General features: G+C 39.7%; 1 pseudogene; it reads left to right on the plus strand.

The window, feature by feature from the left end:
* The window catches only part of LOC147035716 (uncharacterized), a 33,303-nt pseudogene extending 23,211 nt beyond the window's left edge, over positions 1–10,092 (plus strand).
* Positions 10,093–10,333: the final 241 nt, after the last annotated feature.

The raw sequence follows: 10,333 nt of genomic DNA on the forward strand, positions 1-10,333 counted from the left end.
TATATATATATATATATATATATATATATATATATATATATATATATATATATATATATATATATTGATTTGGTGCTTCTGAACGACGATGCGAAGGATACATATGGGGCTTGTGAATGTGCATGGTAAGTTTAAAATCAACTTAAAAATTGTTTGTTTATCGGACCACAAGGGAAATTACATTAGACGTGTGTGTGTGTGTGTGTGTGTGTGTGTGTGTGTGTGTGTGTGTGTGTGTGTGTGTGTGTGTGTGTGTGTGTGTGTGTGTGTGTGTTATAAACTTCGCTCGTTTGTATAAACAGGAAATTGTACGAATTTGAAACCACACATCAACGGATATTTCTCATTTTATGGTGAGACAGATTTGCATCCAGAAACACAAGAATTATGGATAAACATTTTAAAATTACCACTCTTTCACTTAAATGTTGAAACTTTGTTTAAAAGGCGATTTTACTAACAGATTTCCCTCTAGCAGCAAGTTAAAAGTGCCCCAGTTCTTTGAAGCAAGTCACTGAAAATGGACCATGGCACAATGCATGAAAGGCCGAGTTAGCATTCAAATGTCATTTTGAAAGTCTCTTATTCACGGCAGACACAAAAATAATGCTTTCGGAAAGAAATCAACATTTCACTTCCTCAACCCCACCCTGAATCTACCCTAACCCCTCAAACTCCATTCAGGTTACAATTCACAGATAATTGGTATTAATTAATTTCTAAGGAAATTTACCTTCGTACTCCCACCACTCCAGTAAAATCCACCAATATTCACAGAAAGTTTTTTGTCAGGTGAGGCATCAGAGTCAAAATGTCCGATGTTTTTGAAAATTATTTTTCCATTTGCATCTCTTTCCCAAATTATAAGCTCATGTGGTCCAGGTGGGTCTCCATTTTCATCAAAAAACATTGAAGCACCTGTAGTCGATTTCCATCGCACATTCCGAAGATACAACAACAGCTGGAAATCAATGACAAATTAATTAATGTAATATTTCAGTCAGTGAGAAATGTAAGATACCAATTTTTTCATTAAATTTTTCTGGAAATATCAGAGATTTGTCTCTGATTCTGACAAACTAATTTCCAGAAGAAAAAGCTAATTGTAAAATAAAAAAACTGAACAATTTCTACTTAAATATGGATACAAACAAACACGACACAATCGCAACCGAAGTTTTTCGTGTAACCGAAGCTTCATCTGCCATTGCACAGCACCGAGTTTCCAACCCTATCTGTGCAGAACAGTACAATGCAGATATGTTCAGGATATTGAGCTGAGGTTGGAGCTCGTTTCATTTACATATATTGGAAGCAACCTTCATTCTTACCACCGATCCAATATTATGTCGTCAAAAGGAATTTGCACGGTCTCTGTCTCTTTCAGCATGGAAAGATCAAGGTAAGTATGGTAACAAATGGTGAATGGACCTTATAGTCCAGTTAGTTATGGTAAAAACATGGCCAAACAGTAACAGACTGGACAAAAGCACCAAATTTGGCATGTAGATAGACGCCACCAAAGTAAACATTTTGAGAAAACTCGAAGGTCAATTTTCAAGGTCAAAAGCTCACATTACACCAATTTACAATACAAGTCGATTTTGCTCAAAAATCTCTCCATAATTGATGAGACCACTTAGCTAGGATGGTGTAAACATTTCACTTTTCAATCGACAGTATTATAATATACTAAACAAATCTAATAACGTTAGAATAGAACACCTGTTTTTTGAAAATCTCGAAATTTTGCACATGGAGCTTTAAATTCCGATGTGCACACAAGAGAAATGCACATAAGAAAACATTCTGAACAGCATAATAACAGGATCAGAAACTAATTAAATCATATAATAATGATCCAAAACACTGGAAAGGACTATCTTAGTTTCCTGAACGTTAGATATAGCATCGAGGGGGCATTTAACAGCTTCCAGTGTGTCTGTCTGGCAAATCAGGCAAAGCGACCAATCAAAGGTAGCTGGCACCGCATGCTCCGGCCTCTGCTGAAATGAAAGGGTCAGCTGTTAAAATACAATAAACACTTGGGAGGGACTAGCTTCTCATAGTATATTGAAAGCATTTTAGATTTTCCCGTCCCTAGAACCTGAAGATATAGTGATATATGTGAACTTTGCCCCTTCGGTAGGTAGATTGGAAAAAAGTAAAATAGGGGCAGCAGATAAAGAAACCATGATTTGTGGAAGGATTATGTCATTCTGAGAAAGGAACCCTTTAAATTTTGGTCCGAGCTACTATGGTTCCAGAGACACTGAATTTTTTTCACTCCAGATATACTGTATGGTAAATATTGTCTTCGTTTTTCAATACACTAAAACTGTGACATTTCAAGCTTTTTATGGCTTCTTTGGGGACTCAACAGACAGTAAACAGTTTAATAGTTATCCCTCGGTTAACAAAAACAATTGATTCAACAAATAAAGAAGACTTAGCGAGTTGAAATTGCAAAAAAGCCCTCATATGCCAGTTTGATGAGAATGACAAAAAAGGAACCATACAAAATAATTGAATGGCATTCATATGAATGAAAGGACCACAAGATTTGATAGGCCAGAAACAAATCTCAGAAATCAATCAGTCATCAGAATCAGATATAAATAATGATGAAGATAGATGCTGACTGCCTGATGATGTGGTCTGTTTAAGTATGCTATGATGGCTAGTTGGTTGGTGGTAGGGCCCACTAAAATCAGCTGTCAAGCCAATAATTATAATTGATCATCACAACATTCATTGTCTTATCACATCATTGAGATGTTATTTTCATCCTGTTATCCATAATCATATTAGAAATTTAAAAGAAGGAATATCCCTCAAGACTTGGTACAGGTATTACTGCTCAGTATGAGAGTTGGCAATAATAAAACACTGGTACAGGCCTCAAAACCACCATGCCTTCATTCCAATAAAGCCAGCCAATAATAGGGCAGGGTAATCAGACTGCAAGGTCACATTTTCATTTTTTTGGGGGGGGTGGGATAACTCTGCTGTTAGGCAACAGATCTGCATATATCATCATATGAAAATGTTCATAAAAACATAAAGCTACCTATTTTTTTCGATTCATAAAATACATTTACCTTCTTCACATTATATTAAATAAATAATAATAAGTCAGCCATGGGGCAGGGTAGTCAGATTGCAAGGTCACATTTTTTTTTGGGGGGGGTAGGGGGCAATAACTCTGCTGTGGGTGAGGCAACAGATCTGCATGTAATGTTGGGCTATCAATGAAAATCATTTTTCCACAGGTGGCTGGCATCATAAAAATCGCCATTGTTTTTCACAACTACAACCAAAGAACACGCCTCTACTACACCATTCGGATGTATGGACTAGTAAAATCATATTTGGTGTCATCATGCGACCTACCACTCCTTTTTCTACCCCAAAAATGGATTTTCTAATGCGAAAGATTGACATGAATTCAGAGCACAACTTACTGCCGCCATTGTTGATGTTCCATAGTTCCTCATTGCGGAGCACCGTATAATTAGGGCGGGTCATCAAAATCATGCGTTCCTCCACACCGATACTCCGGCGTCACGCCCATCGATCTGTGAAAACTTTAGGCCCGTTTGGTACTGAACAAAGAATCGATCGTCGCTGTCTCCTTTTTAAAAATTAATCTCTGGACTCTAATCTACCTTCTCGCAAAGTTTGGTGCTTTTGTCCAGTCTGTAAATATTTAAACCTTAACTGACCGGACTATTAGTGGAAATCCATCCCCCCTCGATCCAGGATGTGGTTGCAACCGTCAATCATCGGTGAACTCTGCTCCAGCCAATGGGAGATCAAGGTGAAGACGATGAGCCAACCAATGGTCGTTCGGATTAACCATGACGTCTTTACGGTTGAAGCCAAGAGTGTCTACCTTATAGAGACGCGTATGTAAGCACGCATCTTCACTTGTTCCTTCACTTGCTGCGATCCTTTCCCAAAGAGTGCAGCACGAAAAGCTTTGGTTACTCTGATGTCGTGTTTGTATCCATATTGAAGTTCTGTGGTACCAAACATTGTGTTTAATTTCTACTTACTTGCCATGATTGAAAATCATATATCCTGACACACGATCCATTTTGAAATGGAGTGTTTTGGGATGTACACAATTGGATGTCCATCAATGCGTGTGCTGCAATGTTCACAGCCTGATAGGTATAGGATGAAAACATTAAATTTGAAACATCTGCAAACCGAGAGTGAATATTTTCCAATGATTCTTGGCCTGAGCACAGTGAAATGCCAATTTTTTCTCCATCCCAGGTGCATCTGAAAACATCTTCCCACAATTCAACAATATAATCATTCAATAGTTTCTCTTTCCAATAAAGTGGGTTTTTTTCTCGTTTTAGTTTTTCATTTGAAGCAATCTCACTATTTTTGCCACCAAAATAACTTGCATTTGTCTTTTTGAGGGAAGTGTAAATAAAGGAATGCATAGCAATGTTTTATCCACAATAATTCAGAAATGTTTTAAAAAGCAACAAAAATTATATTTCCCAAAATTTTGATCAAACAACATCAACAAGCATATTTTATTATTACTTTCATCACAAGAAGTACTGCAATTGACATTTGTTTTTGATAAATTTGTACATTGGCGGTTTATGTTTAAACTTGACTGATATTGTGAACATGTACTGTGATTGTCTCATCACGCAAAGGATAATGGCTGCACAACTCACTTCAGACTCGTGAGAAAGTAAATTTGATGAAGAATTTTCTGATCAAAAATCCTCAGATTAAGACAACAGTCAAAATCATGATGTAGAAGGTGCTGTCAGTCCTTACATGTATGAACCTGAAATCAAAAAATACCTGGTATTCACATCAATCGGGACGATCTCAAAGAAAGTCAAAAAAGTCCCAACAATTGGCAATTAGAACTGGTAAAGTAGTATATTGGAGAGCTTTAATATGGAGGTAAATATGGAGTTTAGTGGTATTTTAATGTCACACTTCTCTAATTATTGTAATAACCCAAACAGCACTCGTCAAGCGCATACCTTTGCCAGGTTGAACAGTTTATGTCTTGTATCCCAATGACAGGCAGGATCTGAATCCGGACCTGAACGAAAATCAAATTGGCTTGTTTTAGTCACCAAACCAAATCATACACTAAATTTTGTCAAAATCCGTCCCCGTTTTGAGATATCATGCTATATATCGTTTTTGGCCTAGTCCCTCAATGGTGAAGTATTACTAAAAAAAAAAAAAGAGGGGTGAAAGCATAATCTCTTTCCACCTTCGGTGTCAGAGGTAGAAAAAGTTTGTCGTTTTGTGATAAAATGGGCCAAACTCGAGGAGGAAGATCTTGCTGAAAGCCTTGTCTCCACGTCAACTGCTGCTGAATTCAGTGGAGCTTAGTGCACCTCATGACATCACAGCATTCTCTCATGGCCAAACCGCTTTAGCGAATTAGGCTTGAAACAATTCAAAGTAGAAACTCCGCACAGGCTGCATAAAAGCACGGCGATTACATTTCCCTGCACGTTCACTACAGTACCACAAACGTTTTATTATGGTTTTGAACATTAAGAGTTTTGGCTACTTACAAACACACAAAGGCCATTTAAAACAAACAAACAATGCAATCGAATCACAATAATCATTTTCAATGCTCACTTTGAGGGTCTGATTCAGGTCCGATTCTGCTTATGGTGAGATTTTTCTTCCATTCAGATGAAATCCCTGAAGGTGGTCTGTCAGATTGACTGATTTTCAGCGTGTTGGCCATGGTGAAAAGAGGTGTGCTCAGCTCACCAAAGAAGGAGCATGGCCATCATTCAGGAAGCAACTCTGTTCTGATTCTTCCTCTGCTGCTAAAGGCCGCATAGTCAATGTGCCTCCCATGTGCATTAGATGTGAGAAGTGTTGGGAAATGCACCAGAGTCCGTGGAAAATACTAACCAGACAAACTCTCTGAGGTTTTATCATGCGTCTCTGAAAATCTATTCTGAAGCAGAAACGGGAGATGGAGGTTACATCATGTGTCATCTTTATTGTCGTGCAGAGTTTATTTTTTTCTTCTGCTATAAAAGCTTGGATGAGGATGAGTGGTTCCCATCTCTAACTTCATCAGAAGGATAATTTCTAGGTCACAGAATTGAAGCTCAAGATTCATACACAAATCTTTCTCCTGCCAACGTTTTTTTGCTGTGGCCTAATTCCAGTGACTGTTCAAATGCTCCTCTGAGATGTCATATATTTTCAATGATAATTGAGGATTGCCTCAAATTCAAGGTAATTCCTTCAGAATTTTCTCATATAATATTTTCATCTTTGCTATTGAAATATGATCACAAAAAGCAGCTCAGGAAAAACCTAGTGGTCCTGATGAGATAATTCGAAGCAAAATCGGGGACAAGGATTCCATTTCAATCGAGGTGAAATATCAATGCTCCTGCTACCACCAGTACACACAGTTTCTTACCAAGAAACCTGTTGAATGAATATGCAGTTTGTCCTGCATGAATTTTTTTTCCATGACTCCAGGTTTTAAGCCTTCTATATTTTCTTTCCCATCATTCTCATTGAAAGACTGACAACTCTTTAGTTTCCTCTCTGTTGCTTTTCGGACACTGCCTAGAATTGCACGATTAATCATTTCAGCCATGACTTTGGTCATCACATGCTGCTACGTTTTAGCGTTCATCACACATCTGTGTTAATTTTTCAGAAGTGATATAAAAGAACAGTGGGAGAGTTAACAGAGAACATTCGATGTATATTGCAACAATGTAATTGAGAAACAGATCATCGATGATGAGCAAGTGATACGCCTCACTAAGCTGTTTTCAATCTTCTGCAATGTATCCACAGAGGAAGAAAACCTGGATATCTCATCGTACAAGTAAATGCCATTGGATGTTCTATGATGTGAAAGGTGGATGAGACATTGAACAGGCTTTCCATACATCTTATGCAGAGTAGTATTTCCATCTGTAATCATTGCAACCAGCATCATGCATTCATCTTGTTTTATTTCAGAACCAGTAAGCTGAAATCCTCATTGATGAAGAAATATCTTCTCCTCAATTTAAGCACTCCCTCGTCATCTTCTAGTTAATTTTTATACTACCCGACCACTGCTCCAAGTTGTTTGATCGAACGACCGTCTACCTCTTCTGAGCAGAGACGGACACAACCAGCTCTAAAAACGATGATTGTGTCATGACTCCTCAAAGAACGGTGTATTTAGAGAAAAGTTTTAAGAGTTTGCATGAACGATTCGACAAGAACTAGAAAATCTTCCAGATTTCAGTCCTTCATGGCCTCCAACTGGCAGTGAGCTCAGAATTGGCCAGGCAAGGGCTGTAGTCACTATCCCATTGTGAAATATGCTCACATGAATGATCGGTGCCTCTGCCCAATCAACTCTGGATGATTATGTTGCCAACAGTGATACACATACAGCAATAATTCAATCTGTCACTCAGGATATCATAAATGTGCACTCAAGTGGCTTTAAACTAAACACAAAATACTTGCACCTCGGCCTCACAATCAGACACTTGACAGGATCTGAGCAGGTTGTGAATATTGTTGAGCAACTTTGGCCATTGGCCATTGCTCCTCATGCTTGACAATTCATTATGATATAGATTTAGCACAGCTCCAACTCAGCCCTGGGGGTGTATTCATTCCAGAATGATTTCAATATCGGTCCCCAATTTCAAGTTTTTAAGGCTAAAATATACTTTTTATATTAGACTTTTAATCTTGGAATTTTGGAGCATATCTTCACAGGCTATAATCAAGAAAACACATGCATGCTATATTCAGGAATTGATGCCTGAATTTTTGTGAACGAAAAAGTTGGAAATGCTTGTCATGCAAGTTATGTGTTTATTCAACCTATGAATGCGTTCTTTCTCCAATATTATATACGAGCAAACACCACCCATCGCTTCGCTGACAGGAATACGAAAGGGGGTGAGGGAAGGCGAAGAGGGGAGAGAGCGAGAGAGAGGGGTAGGGAAGGGAAAGAGAGAGAGCGGAGGGAGGGGGCAAGGAGGGTGTGTGAGCAAGGACGGTGGGAAAGTGAGAACGGGAGGGGGAAGGGAAGGCATTATGAGGTGAGAGGAAGGGAAGGCAGATGTGCGGTGGAGCATTAATTACAATTTATACTGTCTCATCAAAATTATTGCGCCAAAAATAACAGTGCAGATAGAAAAAAATAACGTCTGAAATCCATTTTCAGTAATACTATAAATACAACAGAGACAAACACCGCCCAGAGGCAAACACTGCTGGGACGCATCCAGAGACAAACATGTTTGGAGATAACCACTGTCCAGATATGTCTAGAGACAGATAGAGGGGGGGGGACTGAGAGAGGTGTGAAAAGAGGATGCTACACTGTATTGGGAGGGGTAGAGCAATGATGGTAGAGAGAGAAAGAGAGAAAGAGAGAAAGAGAGAGAGAGAGAGAGAGAGAAAGAGAGAAAGGTGGGAGGAGGGGAGTTAGCAGAGAGAATGTGTTATGCTTCTTGAACACACACACAGACACACACAAACACACACACACACACACACACACACACACACACACACACACAGTACTTGGCTGCTATTGGCAATTTTTCCCATTGGCATTCCCTTGGCAATCGTTTTCTCCCATTGGGGCCTTAGAACGTGCTCTATTCTCCTGCAATTCAGACAAAAGTAGACATACATTTGCACGTCAGATCCTTGAGACCGCTACATTTAAGGTCGTGTACCAATATAAATAAATGGCCTTTAAGCTTTTTTGCATATTGTGTCATATACTTCCGGACTTCCGGTTTGGGGGTCAGCGCATGTAGACGGCAAGGTGGTGAGTTCTCCTTTCAGTGATTCTAAAGCTAAGTTTCCTGGACCATTTACGTAGTTTTGCTGTTTTGTTCAGTTTCTGTTTTGTTATTCATGTTTTTTTGTCAACTTTTGTGTCCTGAATCGTGTTCTGTTGTGTTGAATCGTTTTGTTTGTCTCTCAATTTCAGTCGGGCCTTCCTGTGATAGTCGGGTGTACATGCCCTCCGTCTTCTGCGTCATTCTCGCTTCCTAGTTCTAGTTTTTGCTTCTGGACTGTCAGCTTATTCCTTTTTCCCTCTGCCCAGGAAACATTTAAGCAAGGTGTGTCTACTACTTCATCCCCCAGGAAATATAATATAATACAAATAAATGACCAATAACGGCAACAAAAACAACAACTGTGAGGACGTCGCTTCCTGTAGTTTGCTTGCGGGTACGCTCGACCAGAACAAAACAAGTGTTTTTTTGTGTGGTGTTTCCGTGTTTTGTGATAAAGATTTGTGTCGGGGCTGTGAAACTGTGTTTATAAAGGCTGTATTTGTGTTCATAACAGTTTTAGCAGGTATTTCTGTTAGTTTATTGAAAGAAGCAGGTGGAGGCCTCGTGGTAACTTTAGTGTTAAGTCAATTGGGGCCTTGAGAGGAAGGGGATAAAAGGGGTTAAAAAGAAAGACCAAAGGGGAAAGGAAGAGGAGTTCATAAAATGTGGTAGATGCTCAATGTGGGCCATATCAACAACAGGGGAACAGAGGGTTCTTAATTTTGCAGAAAGTGTGAGGAAATAGCCCATTTGAGGATAGTTATTACGAGGATGAAGGAACACATAAATAATTTGCAGCAAGTAGCAGAATGTGAGAAAATTGTAGATAATAGTTGGTTACGGTTGTGGAGTGAGGTTGCCGTGGATATTTGAAGTGTTGAAGGTGTAGCGGGGAAGGCAGTGGTGACGGTGTTGCAGGGCAGGCAGTGTTGATGGTGCAGTGGGAGCAGGCAGTGGTGACGGTGAAGAGGGGACAGGCAGTGGTAACAGTGCAGCAGGGGCAGGCTGCAGTGACAGTGCTGCAGAGGCAGGCTGCAGAGATGGTGCAGTGGAGGCAGGCTGTGGTGATGGTGTAGCAGGGGCAGGCTGTTGTGAATGTGCAGCGTGGGCAAGCAGTGGTGACGTTGCAGAGGGTGCAGGCAGCAGTGATGGTGCAGAGGGTGTAGGCAGTGGTGACAGTGCAGCGAGTGCAGGTCGTGGTGATGGTGCAGGGATGTGCAGCAATATAAATAGGTAGAAATGAGGTATATAAAGCTCTGTATAGAGGGAAGAGGCTGTGAATTTCCTGTCTGAACGATGAGGGATGTGACGGCAGAGGATAGAGTCATTGGCAAATGTATAAAGAGGAATTTACAGAAACTTAAAGATCATTGATGAAGATTATTAATAGGACTGGGCCCAGAACACTGCCTTGGGACACTCCAAACTTAACAAGAAGAGGAGATGAATGGATTCCATTCAGTGCGACATGTTCAATA

Source organism: Eptatretus burgeri, chromosome 1 (assembly GCF_056783735.1).
Source record: "Eptatretus burgeri isolate ZD-2024b chromosome 1, Ebu_testis_v1, whole genome shotgun sequence".
Taxonomy (NCBI): Eukaryota; Metazoa; Chordata; class Myxini; order Myxiniformes; family Myxinidae; genus Eptatretus; species Eptatretus burgeri.